Source organism: Misgurnus anguillicaudatus, chromosome 7 (genome assembly GCF_027580225.2).
Source record: "Misgurnus anguillicaudatus chromosome 7, ASM2758022v2, whole genome shotgun sequence".
Classification (NCBI taxonomy): Eukaryota; Metazoa; Chordata; class Actinopteri; order Cypriniformes; family Cobitidae; genus Misgurnus; species Misgurnus anguillicaudatus.
Genome location: NC_073343.2, coordinates 29788809 through 29805875, shown reverse-complemented (window position 1 = coordinate 29805875; position 17067 = coordinate 29788809). Strand labels below are relative to the sequence as shown.

The window sequence follows — 17067 nt, the reverse complement described above, 5'->3', positions numbered from 1 at the left end:
AAATGCAAACTGTCCTATTTCAATAGAAAGAAACTGTGCTCATCACATACATTCTTGGTGGTATCTTTATGTGTATATGTCATGCTTGCCTGTGTAAATGTGTATTTGTGTGTGCTGGCCTTAAAGAATGTGCAGAAATCGTCTCTGTTTGTATTACAAAGAAGAAAATTGAAAACACAATGGAAAACTGAGATAAATCTTCAAAAGTCACCTTAGGCTGCTCACATGAAAGTCTCACAGCCTTATGGCTCTGCGTGCATTATTTAAAAACGTTTTTCTGTGGTGGGGTCGGATACAGGTTGACACTGAATTTGCATTGCTCTGACATCCAGACTTTAGGACCAAACAGGATGAAATCACCATGTTGAGCCTCATTATGACATTGAATAGATAAGTAAACTATTTCCACACCTTCTGCACTTAATCACAGCAAAGAATCAGAGGTAAAACCTTTGCTGTGATTTTTAATTATAAAGCTCATGCTGTTTAAATCTGTTAACGCAAACAAGAACGCTGAAGCATCCAAATGCTGTTATTCCAAGGTTTTGTTTGAAGCATTTCATATGCTATATCTATACTGCCATGTCAAAAAAAGATCTCAGTCCACACTATACACGACCATAAACACATCAAACATGACCATTCATGCACACTGGGCATGCACATACAAGTGTAAAAGAGCTTAATGTGCTAATAATAGCTTGCCTCCCGTGCATGTAGGCAGCCACAGTGTTATAACTGTTTTAATCTTTTGAGCTGTTTGAATTTCATACATGAGCCCCTGACGTGAGTTTATACCAGTGTTTCCCATACATTGATTTATTTGTGGTGGCCCACCACAGAATCATCACTGGCCCCCACAAATAGAATTTTCATGATTCCCATTTACATTTTTATTTCACTATTTAAAACAGCTTAATTCGGCTTAAAATATAATTTGATATATAATACAGATCAAATACAGATACAGATCAAAGAGTAGAAGTGAAACATATTTCAGGTGCCAACACTAGATCAAACGCAAACACAACATGATGACGTCATATATTAGCGGGTGACGTCATCACCACCACAGTCTCTCAAAATCCTGTGGGAAACACTGTCTACCATATACTATGGTATATGACTGAACAAGCTGATATTAATTTGCACTGACAGGGGCCTGGAATGCTTTTTAAAGAGCACCTATTATCCGTTTCTTGTTTTTAAATTTCCTTTTGTGTGTAAGTGTGTATTAGTACATGTAAATGATATGTAAAATGATACGTAAATCTCTTTTCTTGGACTACAACAAACACAGATTGTAGGCAACAGTTTACTTCCTGGGATTGGTGATGTAGACAACACCGGCATTATCATAATTCCTCCCGCTTCAGACTCACAGCTTGTAAATGAACTCAGCATTGCATTGTGACCGAATCTTATGAACATGGTAAGGAGCGTCACATTCAGTTTTTTATAAATTGGGTAAGAGCGCCATCTAGGGGATAAAAGCGGATTACAGTAAAAACTCGTCAGGAATTGTAATTTGCAGGGAAATGTATTCTCTTAATTGACGAGATAACTTGTCAATGGTGGATAAAGAGTTAAAAACTACATGCTTTCATGTTAAAGCCGGTTGTCGCGTTATATTTTCTGATTAGTTGCCAAAACATTTATAATAGTACTTATGTGCTTGTTAAGAGTGTTTGTGTCATGAATAAACTTGTAAAAACCTGCAATTCCATCTCCATGTCATTGTTTACATGGCCATTGCGGCTGGTCATTGTCATCTTTTGGTAGTGTAATGGGATAGGGACTTAATGAATTTGAGAAAGATATGTAATGATCCAGAACACCCAATCAGGGAACGAATGTGGGCACTCACGCCTTCATTTACAAAAGTCTCTGTGTAGGTCTGGCTACACTGCAGCAAAACTGAGTTTTAAAACTAAAACAGGATCTGCAGCATTTACAAAAATCTCTGTTTACGAGGATCGCAAACTCCGGAGTAGCGGGTATGCCAGTCGTAACCGTAGCAAAAATAATTAGTTTTAAAACGAAAACGCACTAATGTAAATGCAGTCTAAATATGAGGACTCCTGAAACACCACTCATCAAACCCAATGAGAAATTCTGTACTAACTGTTGTATAAAACTCACATACATCTTGTAGCAAGACAAGGTTACTTCTGCAGAAACACATTTTTAAGAGCTGCCAAGGCACACTTTTCACAACTATTTATGTTATGGATAGAAATTAACTCTAATGACTGGATGGAAATTGAAGAGTGAGGCAGTTACTGCTAATGATGTGGAGGTAGTTTGATATCTTATTCAATCATCTACAGAGAAATTAACTCACACATTTATGAAAAACAATTACAAAACAAGGTTGAGACCGAACAAATGATCTGTACAAACATGAGCGCAAAAGATTGTAACTCAAAGACAAAAACTGAAATTCATTTTGGGCCCTATCAAAGAAAATGAAGTCGGACCCCCCACTACACCCATTTCGCACCAAAAATACAAGCCAACCTAGTTATCTAAAATCTTTGTCTGCAATTTAATAATACAGATCTATTACGTTTGCTATTGCTTTTGACAACTATTATCCTTATTGTAAATTTATGTACATTTAAAGGGCACCTATTGTCCAATTATGATAAACTTTTTGTTAAGTTTAATATTTAGAATAACCTTAGCTATGGACATTTGGCATTTAAAGATGGATTAATGATGGATTCTGAAAAAAACTTGATTAAATCAGATATTTGATAACTTTTGTTATTTTGTCAAATTGTGTGTCAGATGCTGAATTTAATTTAATTTACATTTATTTGTATAGATACTAGATTATAGTGTTTACAAATTTAAAGGGCACCTATTTCATTGCTAAAAACAATGTTATTTTGTGTATTTGGTATAATACAATATGTTTGCGTGGTTTATGGTTTAAATAACACATTATTTTTCACATACCGTACATTTTTGTAGGTCCTGATATTCCTGTCATCCTGAAACGCATGGATTTTGTACAAAGCTCATTGATCTTAAAAGCGCTGTGTCCCTGATTGGCCAGCTAATCTGTTGTTGTGATTGGCCTGAATACTTCTGACGTCAGTAGAAAATGTGACGCTCCTTACAGTTGGACACTTGAATATTTGAGTTTACTCGCTTCAATCGCGCGTGAAATTCTAGTGTTTCAAGACATTCACGCGGAAATTCGCGTCATGGGATGGGCTTCTGCGACTCCGCTGAGACTCCGCTCGCTTCCTGTAATCACGTCACTACTACAGTAAGGTCCAAATTGGTTAACGCGGCTCGAAAATCTGCCTAAGTTCAGATTTTTCAACTTGCGCGTTTTCCACGGCAACGCTCAATTCGCGCAGAACACGACATCCGCACACCGCGCTGCAGGAAGCTTAATCGTGTCTTTGCATTGACTTAACATGTAAATCACTCGCGCTTGCCGCCTCTACCACGTCTGGTGTGAACCCTACATAAGATTCAAAGTGGGAGCAATTATGATAATCTTGGTCTTGTCTACCTTAACAGGCCCAGGAAGTAAACTGTTGCCTACAATCCATGTGTTTGTTGTAGTCCAAGAAAATAAATTTATGTTGGAGACAATAACTTTGGGGTTTGTACCTTTATTGTTAACATGTACTAATACACAATTACACACAAAAGGAAATATACTGTAAAATCTTGAATTGGAAGATAGGTGCTCTTTAATGTGTACATAACTTGAACACAAATCTATGATGTTGTCTGCTCTATAAGCTCAAATGCAAAACCCAAAAAGTGTGTCTGACATGCTTTCTTGTAAATGAGCATTTTTAGCAGAGTTTTATATTTGGGTTCAGTAATTTCACTTTAATAGCAATGTAAAGGTTATTAGATAGTAATTAAAATGCCTTATTTTCACTAAATGTCACGGTCTTTCCCTGCAAAACCCTCTAAGTAGATGCTAAAATCTTCAAAAAAATATCCCAGTCACTCGTCACTGTCCCTTCTAAATAACGGTAAAAGTCTCAAAAAGTTAGTCAACATCCTAATATATTCAGTAACCCTTTAACCGGGTAAAGAAATTTAGCACCTTGATATATGTGCACCGTTATGCATTCAATTCTTCAACCGATTCTGACAACAAACCAGTATTTCTGAATGGTCTGAGGCTGCAATTAAGTGCATTTGAAGCTAAGGTATTTGATGAATGTATAATACGTGCCGAGAGCATTTGGTCAATATCATTAATCTATGAATGAATAAATGATAGCGAAAATCATTTTGGGTGAATCATTTCTTTACCTTTTGCACATTGGTTCCTTGCAGAGCTCAACCTTTCCTAAATTCAAGAATAAATGGGTTCTGCGAGAGACTGCTGTTTCATGCACTTGAAAGGTAACTATCAGAATACCTTTTTCATGACCTTTCTAAGTCAATTTCACAGGCTTACATACAAGAGATTGCCAAGAAAATGGCATTCGTTATTTACACACTGGCAAATCCATGGGGTGTTCCTATGAAAAGCAGCCTAACTAGCCCATACTTTATTCTCAATAGTAAATAGACACTGTCAATTTGTACCATAAACGTACCACATAACCGAACTTTGCAAAGATGAGTGACTACGATACGTTTAATAATACATACGTGTAATAAAATATTATATGCATGCATACATAAATCTAGAAAAAAATGTAATAATTAGGAAATGAAATAGTGTATTTACAGCAACACTATGACTTACGGCTCCCCCATGTGGTTGAAAAGCGCAACAGTGCCTGGTATCAGACACTCTTCTGCAGGCAGGGGGAGGGGCGGGCCTGTGTTTCCTACCCTCCACCGCCACTTTCAGAGTGTGCTTGTAGCAGCTAGGAGGCTGCTCAGGTTGCAGCAACAGTACAGTTTGTCCATTTAAAAGTTGTTCTATCACTGAAATAATTTTAGAGACATTATTTAAAGGTAAAAAAAACTACATAGTGTTGCTTTAAATTTCACATCTACCTTCACTGACCAGTTATCTATGAAGAGCATCACCTAAATTGCTTTGATTCTCTCGAGGTTGCCACGGTTACACATATGCAAGATTTCACAGCTGCGAAAACCTCGATGGACGGAGAGAGACATACTGCATGTGTTTAAGTGAAAAGTGTAAGGTAAAGTGCTCTTCACCCTTCCCCCGTCCTTCCATTTTCTAATATAAAATCTCAGGATAATTTGCTTCTTACATTGATTTTATTTAACTGGATGGAGCCAGAAGATGGACAGCTATCCATAGAGAATACCTTTACTGGATGAAATGTGTGTTTGTGTGTGTCAGGTTTAGCAGACATTGTGTGGACCAAATGTCCCTCACAAGGACAGTAAAACCTAAAATCACCTGCATCGGACTATATTCCCCAATATATAAGGTAAAGGTTTCTATAAGGTATATAAGGAGGGTGAAGGGATAAAAAGATAATTTGGGATAGTAAAACATCAAACTGAGTATTGGGTTTGTGTCTGTCTAATGTGACCCAGACTGCGAAAACCCAGTTTTCTACATAAAATCATCCTACATAATGTAAAGAATATTCTGTGGAAAAATATATCCTTGATATATTTCATATTGACTGAGCAAGGTCGTGTCAAAGATCAAATAAAAGTGAAATCAATTATTGAAATTAAACTTTGATGCCCCAAATCTCATCATTAGTTTGAGACTTTAGCCAGACAGGGTCAAGTATAATGATAAGTTTAATTCAAATTTTGGTTTAAAAAATAAAGATTTCAAATGCATCCCTGCAATAAAGTAATGTTAATGATATTTATCTCCTCGGGATGCTTTCCCGGAATCTGTACAGATCAGGCATAAGTCCCACATTAGACAGCTTTACGTTTCTGAATCCCTCTCTGCAATCCTTCATTTCACTGACATCAGACCAAACGGAGGATTTACTCTGAGAGGTCACAGCTATCGCCTGACGATTCACGCTGGGCATCAAGAGCCAGCAAATATGTTTCTCTTTCACCCCAACTCTCCGTCCATCTCCAATGGTGCAGTTGTGCTGTGAGTATGTGTGTGCGCGTTTGAGAAAGAGAGATAAGGGTGGGTGGTCGAGCGGGAGCGACATTAAGGCAAAAAATGAGGAAAAACAATTATCCATATGTGATTGAGCGAGTCGCTGTTCTGCTGCAAAGCACCAAGTTCTGTTCTTCCCTGTACACACAACACATTATATTTTGATAGACTGTGAAACTCGTGTACAAGCAATCTCACACCTTATGACTCTGATCACGGTCATGACCTTTATTCGTGTAGCTCAGTTGGTGGAGCCCTGCGTTAGCTGTGCAAAGGTCATAGGTTTGATCCCTGGAAACACACCATATCATAGCCTACTGATTTAATGTATACCTTGTAATGAACTGTACTGTAAGTTGTTTTGGATAAAACCAGAGGCACACATCACCCAGTATGTGGTGTGAGAAAACTGAACATAGCACCACAGGGTGATCCTGGTAATTACGTCTTGTTAATTAAACCATAGACCACAATCGTTAACGATTGACAGGTTGGTTGTTAAGCAAGAATAAAGAGGATATTGCTGTGTGCCATGAGCGTTGGGTATTTTAACCATCAACACATATGTGATGGTGTTCTGATTTACATATGAACAAATTACCACTAACTAGTTACACATTCTGGTACCAAATCACTTCAGAACAGAGATTAACCAGATCAAACGAATCTAATAATAAGTAATAGGTGAGGCAGTCTGCGAAATCCCAGCTAAAGTAATTTTTAGTGATTTTCTGTTTTACATAAAACAATCTTATATATTGTAAAGAACATTTTGTAAAAATATAACCTTGATATCTTTAATATTGACCGAGTAAGGTCATGTCAAAGATTTTTGCTCCTATCTCATCACTAACGTTATAGATCATGAGACTTTTGCCTGGATTTCACAGACGGTCAGATATCTATAAGCTAAGCAATCTAATAAATATCAGACTTTATGTTAAGTGATCATCTTTATAAACGAAAAACTAATTTTTACATTTTATTTGACCCGAACACATATACTTACTGAAAGTGAAAGCTTAAAATAGCTTAAAAACAAATCGCCTCAGTTTGATGAGCAATATTAGATATCTTCAAGAGTTTCAACAACTTACCACGTCCGTCTGTCAGCTTGAGACTTCAAATAAACGAAAATCACCAATCCGTTTAAGGTCCAGTATCCAAAAAAGTCACTTTTACATCTTAACGGTAACGTACCGTGCCTCGCGCCGACTCGTTCACGCGCATCTGTCATCCATCAGTAGCCTATGTTACGTATATGGTCAAGGCAATGCATGGTTACACGCGACTCCAAACACGAAGTCGTTAAAAAGGCGCTAATGTTTAAATCTGTATCCATATGATAAAAACATATATTTTTGTAGTCCCTTCAAAGACACATATACTAAAGTACACGCGAGTACACTGTCCCGTTTCGTGCTGGTGTATTCCGTTTCATTCTCTCTCTCTCTCTCCCTTTCTCTCTGTCTCTCTCGCGCGCGCTCTTTCTCTCTCTCTTCAGTCAGTCAGATGAAGAAGCGCGAAGTCCTATCGCAACGTGATTACATTTCTATTGGATGCCTTTCCCCTAAGTTTTGTTTTTCTCTGAAAATGAATTTAAAATTAAAACCTTAATTTGTATCTCTCTTTTTCGTATTTATAAGGTTAAGACTCATAATAGGCTAGACACAGCTGGAACAGCTTATATATATTACTTAAAAACAAAATGTTTTTGTTGTATGACAGTGTTGAGAACGGGTGGACCACGTATAATAATTTAATCTAAATCTGTCGATTTATCATATATGATTAGGCTACATCCCAGCCAACCTTGATACTGTATGTGGGCCCCGGGTCCTATCAGCATGGGTTCCATGTGGGCATATGGGCTTAACATGGACAATATATGTGGGTCCCATGTGGGTTTCACTATGTGGGTCATATAGATATGCATGTTGGATGATGGAACCCTCATGGGACCCATATGGGCAAAATAATTGTATACATCTTTATACATAAAACTCTTGAAATAATTTCATATAAGTAGACATCATTATGACCTGCTCACTGCTACAACACATTACGCTTGACAAAGTAGTCCTGCTTCAGATGTTTTTAATTTCGAATTTCTTTACATAATGTAATATCATATTTCATATAATCTTTGAAATAGGTAGACTTTTAAAATTACAATTATTAAGATTATAAACATTTAAACCACAAGAATTCCCACCCAGGCGCAAGGATACACTTTCTACCGGAGCAGCAGGAGTCCCTCACAACCATTACTTGTCTGGTAACATTTGTATACACTTGTAATTTATTACCAGTTTTGTTTTTAGAAAACGTAATACTACGGTACAAGTTCACGTACGACACAGCAATGAATCAAAGAAAACGTGCGAGGATATTTAATGAGTTTGGCTGTGGATGCTTTTGAAATTCTTCATAAAACTGTTGAACAAAGATTGGTTGATCATCAGAATTAAGGCTTAAGGGCACCCCTAGAACAGTGTTTGTGTTGTTTTTGAGTCCCAAGTAATTAAAGGGTTCCCAATGGTACATTTTTAACCCAATGGTTAATTTGCCTAAAAAAATAAAAACGTAAAAATAAAAAATGTAATTACTGACAATTGGTGTTTTTTATATTGTGTCAATGTGGTTTATTTAGAAGAACAATGAGGGAACTTCTTTAATTTCTTGTTTTAATTTTTATGTTTAATTGTTAGTCAATTTTGTATTGAAAGTCTAATAAAATGAAAATAGAGAATTTTGATATACTGGACCTCTACAACCCTACTGGGCCGTGGTATATAACATGTGGGCTTCATTAGAGGCGCCATAGAAGAAAAACTGTATTTGCCTAGGCATAGATGAATAATAAGATTTCTGTGCATGGTAATGACATATCGTTAGCCTCAAACACGTTTTTCCTCATTCTTATGTAAACCATGTGCATGCAAAAGACCACTAGAAAACAGGCCAATCTCAACATAACACCGACTGTGATGTCACAGCTGAGATGTATGCCCCAACATGTTTACTAATGTGAGCTTTTGACATGAGCCTCAGAGCAGATCCAATCACAGCAGAGATCAACATTAATATTCACGACCCTTCCAAATAGGGCAACATTTTCATTTAAAGGACAAATCCTTGGGTTGGAAATTGACATGTAAAAACGTTTTCGATAATTTTTGCACTCAATAAAGTTACATACCTTTAATGTAAATATCAGAGAAAAATTTAACATATTATTTCAATGCATTCTTTGGCATCTTTAAGTGGGGGCAATATGGGTCCTATGTATGTTGCCCAGCTGGGCCTCACCTAACAAAATGATCACAAAGAAGTTTTTATAAATGATGACATTACTTGCATACATAAGTATAAAAATTTACCATGCTTTCAAGTAACTGCGTAATGTGTCCACCATCCAATGAATGGTTTTCCCAAATATGAAAATTTTCTAATAATTTACACACCCTCCCACTGGTTCTTATGTGTCTAATGCTAGATTTACTAAACTGGGCAATTTAGCATAAAAATGCAATTCCAAAAAAACGCTATTGGGAGTGGGAATTTTTCTGGGTGATTTACTGACAGGGTGCACGTCGAAGAACACAGGTGCAACATCTCATTTTCATAATGACCATGGCAATCTACCAAGAGCAGAGCAAAATGGTTTAAAACCAATTAAGCTTTTTTGGTGGAATTTCCAGCTGAAACATAAGCGGCATTGCGTTTTTTTTATTTAAATATAGCTAAAATTAATTTTGTTAATTGTTGTGTTCAGCTAAAGAAGTAAATAAAAAATCATATTTGTGTAAACTATTTCTTTGAGGAAAGTCATCCCAATCAGCGGCCATATTTCAAACGCTCCCGAGCAGGAATTTGAGTCATTTGAGGCCAAGGCCGTTTCTCAATTTGCATTCTTTTCTGTACTTGTGGACTTTGTCATCAGTCACAGCCCAAGTACTGTTCCAATTTAAAGTTCGCATCTAGCCAAGTTTACATATCATCCCCGCATGATCCGCCCCTTTTATCGAGGATTACTAGTGTGGACTTATAAAAGCCAAGTTTCCCAGAATGCATTTTGAGTAAGCTGAAAGGAGCTGAAAACATGCACAATATTAAAAATAATACTCTTTTTGTGTCATAAAATGTAGTTTTAAGAGCTGTTTAGTCAAAAATATAGATGAATAAACTTAAAATCTGTGGTCAGCACTGATAGCGCCTATTTAAAAATACCCTCCAACGATTTTGCGTTATGTGAGTTACAGGTGATCAGCGATTGGTCAGCGCCATGTAGCCTCATCTCGGCAAGTCCTTCTGAAATTTGCCGCTGGCTTAGTTCTGCTGCTCTGCCGTTCGGTGTCTGATGGTCAAACATGAAATATTCTCTTTAGATATTTTATCTTATTTATTTCTTTCTCTGTATTATTATTATTATTTAATATTATTTTTTTGGCCCATTTTGCCTTTATTTGATAGACAGTAATTAGAGAAATGACAGGAAAGTACAGGGTGGAGAGAGAGGTATGGGATTGGCAAAGGACCTCGAGCCGGAATCGAACTCAGGTCGCGGGAATATGTCGGAGCACTGTCCACTACACCAGTGGTTTTTAAACTGGGGGCCGGGGCCCCAAGGGGGGCCGGGAGATGGTGCCAGGGGGGCCCCAGTTTTATGACATTTTATAAAATACATTAATTTATCATGAATTCTGTGTAATGAAACCTAAAAAATAATAGGCCAATATGTTTTGTTTAATTAAAACATTACATTTTAAAACTGTTTTTATCATAAATTTTCTTTCGGGGGGCCGCGAAAAAATTCACTGTACACAAGGGGGGCCGCACGCTGAAAAAGTTTGGGAACCACTGCACTACACCATCGGCTCCAACTTTTCTCTGTATCATTTAAAAAGACATCTGTTATTTGTTATTATTGTTTTTAGCTGAGGATACTTAAATCACATAATAGTTAATTATTCTAAAATCTTAACGCATTTAACCCTGCCTTTGTACTTTTAACTGGATTTTTTTCTTGTGCTTACTTCATGTTGTACAAACGTTTTGTACTTTTAAAATAAATGGTTGTGTTTTATATCATATTTCATTTTGTAATAAATACATTAAAGCTAATCAGTGTGCACATGTTGCCTGAACAGTTGTATTTTATATAACATTTTGTTTTATTGTAAAAATATACATAAAAAAAGAATAGCCAGGGCTGTACGGATTGGTTAGACTGAATGAGGACCTCAAGTACTCTCCTGTTCCAGCCTGATCTCACAAGAAATCATACATGTTTTACGAAAAGGCTAATTCATATGAAAACGTACGAAGTTAAACACGCAAAAATGTACGATTATCATTTAAAAAAAAAACTATAATGAAACCCCACCTCTAACCCCAACGTCACATGGGTTAAGGCAAATCGTACCAAAATGTACGATAGTGGTCGTATAAATTAATACGGATTAGCCACCTCGTAAAATACATATGAATTACCACAAAATAGCATTGGGTTTTCCATTTGCATATAACAGGACTGTGTTCTCCCATCTTTGGGAGTTCGTACTTCAGAGTCTGAACTTGTCAAGTCCGAACTACGAAGTCTGAACTTTGCGTTCTTGGTATTGAGAAACAGCCCAAGTCATATCTACTATAAATTCTGCTTCTTAAAACACTTTACTCCAGGTTGCTCCAGCTACTGTGCAAAGGTTGGCAATACTTCGCATAACTGCAGAGCCCCTCCCCCAGAAAAATCGTTTGGCTTTAATGATTGATGATTGGCTCTTTTTAGTGGAAGGCGGGACTTTGAACATTGCACATTTTTCTATTCATATTAATAGAACTATGGCGCCTTATTAATATTTAAAGTGTAATCTTTGTCTAGTGGAAGAATCTAGAAACTGAGTTAAATAAAAATGTCAGACTCTCAGCTTATTTTTATTTTAGCTGCACATAGTTCTCAGCTGTTGCACAGGGACTCCTGGGTAAAGGTTCTGCTCTACTTCTGCAAAGTGCTGTATCGATTATACACCAGTTTTGTCCACTTGGCGAGAGCACTATAAAAAATATTTTTTTTTACCTACTGACAAACATAAATGTTCCCTGTTCAGCGATTTGCAGAACAGTGGCGGCTCGTGACTGCACTTCCGAGGATGCGCTAATTCATAATAAATGTTCGGATTGTCACGTGTGTGGTTCCCTTTTCCAAAATATGTGTCATGGGTGCGGAGAGATCCTGTGTGCATCACGTGTTCTGTCAAAACAAGTGCCTGCTGGAGACGCGTCAAAACCGTTTATGATAAAAGAGACGCTTGCGTTCCCTAAATACACTCACTTAACAGTAAACTCTGATTACGCATGAGATTGTGCGAATATCTGGCACACGCGAGCGTCTCCTTTCAAGTTCAAGTTCAAGGCAGCAGGCACCTATTTTGGCATGACACGTGATGCACACACGGTCCCTCAAAGCGCAGAACACACACCTTGAAATGATGAACCACACACATGACAAGCTACATACATGTTGTGATGATCTTCGCATCGTGAGCTTCAAAAAAAAGAAGTCACCAGCCGCCACTGTTGCAGAATAACCTCTAAGTCAATTTGGCAAAGACACTATCAGGTGTGTAGAACAATGTGTTACCTATAAAAGAAAGCCTTCAATACTTTTCACCTTTGTCCCATTTAGCATGGTTTAAATAAGGTCACTTCATTTGATCAGTCACTTTCTAAGCTACACGAATAAAAGATCAGATCATTTCTATGTGAAGTCTTGACTCACCTTTGACAGGCTGTTGTGTTATAAAGAATAATGATCCACCAAAGAATGGAAACCTGTATTGTGCTGCCAGGATCCATTATCAACCCAACAAAACATTAAATCTCTGCATGATTGTTTTCAGTATGAACAGAAAGCTTAATGTAGTGGTGAATACACCAGCCTTTAAATCAAATAGAAATGACAAAAACCAAAGACAGTGTGGATAATGCCCGGCGCTAAGAGGTTTAACGCAACTCATTCTGAGGATAAATTGCAGTTTAGGGTGACAAACTTGTGCGAAATACTACGCATGAATATCTACTAAACATCAGTGTAGAGGAAGACAGAATATTAAAACTATTCTGGACCAATTGCACAGACGGCACAGTAGTTCACAGAGATGCCAAATGATGGCATTAATCTTGTTGGGTGTTTTGTATGTGTTTGTGTGTGTATCAGATGGAAAATCTGGAAACTTTCCACTTAATCTTGGCTTGCTGTCTGCTATAGATTTGTCTGTGGCATTCAATCACAACACAATGACTTCATCTTCAAATTTGTGCTGGTTATGAATATTGTTTTTAATACAGGAGGAGATACAGTACAGAGACCACACATCCTTCAATCCTAAGGACCACACATCTGCACTCTTAAAAATATTGGGTTGGTTTAACCAATGGTTGGGTAAATATGAAACAGAACCAACTGTTGGGTTATAAATAGTCCTATAAAAGTTCTAATATGTACTATTTAGGTACAGATATACATTTGGTACCAACATGTACCTCTTAGGTACTAATATGATTTACATAGGTGCCAGGGTGTATTTTTTGAAAGCGACCAGCCCTAGTGACAGGACCATTTTTGACCAATTTTATTTTTGACAGGGTATGTTTTAAAGTAGCATTTTTATTTTTAAGAATGGAGTAAGGAAACATTTAATACATACACTGTAAAAAGTGTTTCTGTGCCTAAGTAGATTTCACAAAAATAAAATGAGTAAACTGTATGAAAAAAAAATGGAATTCTTGTTTTTATTCAAAATATGAGTTAAAATAACATAAGAAATTAAATAATTATGTAAAAGTGAATTCAGCATCATTTTATCATGTATAATCTACTTAAATTTGTAAAAAGGAAATTAACTTAATCATTTTGTGTTTAAACTACATGATTTTATTAAACATAACTTACTAGGCAATAGCCTCTTAGTTCCCAGCATGCTTTGCGTGAGACTGCATTTGAATTTAAACTCTATTTTTTGTGTTTTTAACTAAAAAGAAAGACTTGTTTGTGTTTAATGTTCATTTATCTTCAAGATTTGGAAGAGTTTCTCTTTCTACTTTGAGTTTTGTAGTTACCATTGTTCAGAAGACGGGTGCTTGTGCGTAGACTGCATACTGAAGTATGTTGCGCTTTAACGCTGGCCAAAACAAAACTGAGTGGGCGCGTTGTTTGAATAAATCATCTCACGGAATAAAAAACAACAACAAACCATAAATAAGTAATACTATTAGTTAACTCAACTTGATTTTAATAAAATTTATTAATAAATCAGAAGACATTAACTAGTATATGTTCATTTAAATGTTACCTATTTTAATTAAGTCTGTGTATAATATCATATGCTGATTTTTTTATATTGATTGTACTTAATTTATTGGCTTTTTCTTAAAATGCTACTTAATATTTTCACATTCATGTCTATGCAATTGCACACTTAAAGGTCGCACATTTTTTAATTTTAACATAACATATTACAGGTGCAGAAACGTCCACATCTCTTCACAAATGTTCCCAAAACACAGAAGAAGAAATATCTGTGCTTGTGTTTATGCCCTGGATGACCACATCACCAGACAGCCGACTTGCCCTGTCTTATATCTTCTTGCATCACTCACACAAATATTTATGGTGGTGTGTTTATCTCTCATGGATTTTATATCTGCTCTAAAAGCTCAGTCTCGATTTCTGCCAGCAAGTGTGAACTGGCATTCAGATATTCTATGATATGTGTGGGTGATGAGCAGGGCCGGATTATCCATAGACGGGATTGGGCAAGTGCCCTGGGGCACCTGCCAATAGGGGAGCACCAAAGGCTCCAGACTGCAACCAAGCTTTTGAGACAGCGTGAGCATTTTTACAATTATTCTCGCATGTGCTACCTGCAAATTTGGAATTTCTTCTAGTTGTTATTTAATGTTAAAAGGTGAGTAGATTACGAGCCCACAAGTGTGCAGTAGCGGATTTAGGAATGGGCAGCCATTTTGTGGGGTGGCGGCGACATGGGGCACCTGTGACAAAAACATAATGTGCAACCGAGGTCTAACTGCTCATTTGCATAATGCGTCAATCTTTTTATGTCACCACGAGCTCAGTTAATCTACCGATGGGTCTATGCAAGTTAAACACATCAAATGTGATCACCCCTAGGGCACTACTTTGTATTAATCCAGGCCTGGTGATGAGTGAATATTTTGAGGTTGCTTAGCGCAGGGAAAATTATTTTTGGTTTTAAGTTTCGCTCTGTGATATTGCTCTGTTCCACTGCAAATAAAGATTATACATTTATTTTTGTCTTCTCTACAGTATCGCTTTATTCATCTGTGTGCTTGTATAGATGAAACACATCTGAGTTTTCTTTTTCATGCAAAATGATCTCATCAAAGTTATATTGAGAAAATGAGAAGAAATCTCTTGTCTTTTTAATAAGAGCTGTTTTACCGAGGAACAAAGGAAAAATCAACGGCTTCTTAACACTGAAAGCCCATTTATCCGGCATCATCTGGAATGATCCGTAAGGAAGAATGCGGTTGCTGATTATATAGCGAGTTAATTATACATCCTCCCAGGTACCATCCCAAATCACATGTCAGCTTTAATCCAAAGTGTCAGACTTTCTCCAAAAACCACAAGTGGCATGGAGATGAATTGAACTCTCTGAGGCGTTTACGCTCTTATTGTATACTTAATCATATTTAACTCAACCCACAGGTACAAGGAAAGCCAGGCTGTATCTTATTATATCAGATGTTGATACCGTAAAGTTAGGCAGCTTTATTTTTGTTCTTTCAAAGGAACAGAAGAACATTCAGAGATGAATGATAGCATCGCAGAAGGACAATAGATATCAAGTCTAAACATGACAGGCAGCCCACAGGCTAATCGGACCATCTCGGAGAATATGAAGCTCTACGGATTCAGTGCTTTATCCACTCATTCATTCCTCCGGGTATTTTCCCATGAGGCACTATTGTGTGGATCTCGCTGACAGAGCCGGCGTAAAGCTCAAAGTCACTCGGATCCTGTGCTTAAGGAACAGCAGCGGAAGTCAGGAGGGGTTTCTGTTTACACTGCTTTCTTGTTGTTCTGTGGAGCACATCACTGAGATAATCATCAGTGGTTATTTCTTTCTGACCTTTAAAGGGCGTTTATGAATAAGAGGCAGTTAAAAACATAAACAGGCATGCAGACTTAAACTCAGAGTTCCTCAGCATGCAGACGTTTGCCTTTTGATTGTGATTGGTTGAGTTGGAGAAAACAAAATTAATGCCCGAAAGCTTTTCATATTTGATTAAAAGTTGGTTCTGCTGATCTGAAGATTATTGCCCTTGTAATGTCAACCGTGAGAGGGTGAATTTTTTTTGTAACTCATCCGTTTAATTATATTAAGCCTTAAAGTTTTGCATAATTAAGGGGTGTGGTGAACTGCCACTGCTGTCACTAGAGTCGAGCTAGACGGGCGTGGTTTCAGCAACCAGCCACCTCAGCTTCACCCAAGTCCCGCTTCTTTACTCATTTTCGGTTATTCGCGTGTGAAGCGCGGCCAAGATGGCGATGGCAGGCACCGCCTACTATGGCTTCAAAAAAGCTCTCCACAAACCTATGGGTGACCTCACGGACACTACGTTCATATTTTTTACAGTCTATAAAATGTCAACACTGGCTTTCAGAAATCATGCACCCCGCCTTTAAATACAATCGAAGCAGACATTAAAACTTTCACTTTAATGCGAGATTTAATCTGTGTGGTAAATGGACTGCATTTATATAGCACTTTCATAGACTAATGGCCATCCAAAGCGCTTTACATATTGCCTCACATTCACTCACTAATTCATACAGCGGTGTCAGCAATGCAAGGCGCCATCCAGCTCGTCGAGAGCAGATGGGGTTAGGTGTCTTGCAAATTAAATATATAATAGCGGATCATGCAAAGTTAACATACCCGCTTTTTGATCAGTAGCATTGGTCT

General features: G+C 37.3%; 1 protein-coding gene across 2 annotated transcripts in view; it reads right to left on the bottom strand.

Moving 5' to 3' along the window:
- Positions 1 to 7526, bottom strand: part of htr1d (5-hydroxytryptamine (serotonin) receptor 1D, G protein-coupled) — a 38979-nt gene extending 31453 nt beyond the window's left edge. For both annotated transcript variants that reach the window (XM_055172991.2, XM_055172990.2), the window contains exon 1: positions 7150 to 7526. The gene's annotated coding sequence lies outside the window, so the exon portion shown is untranslated. The remainder of the gene's footprint in view (positions 1 to 7149) is intronic.
- Between the last annotated feature and the right edge of the window lie 9541 nt (positions 7527 to 17067).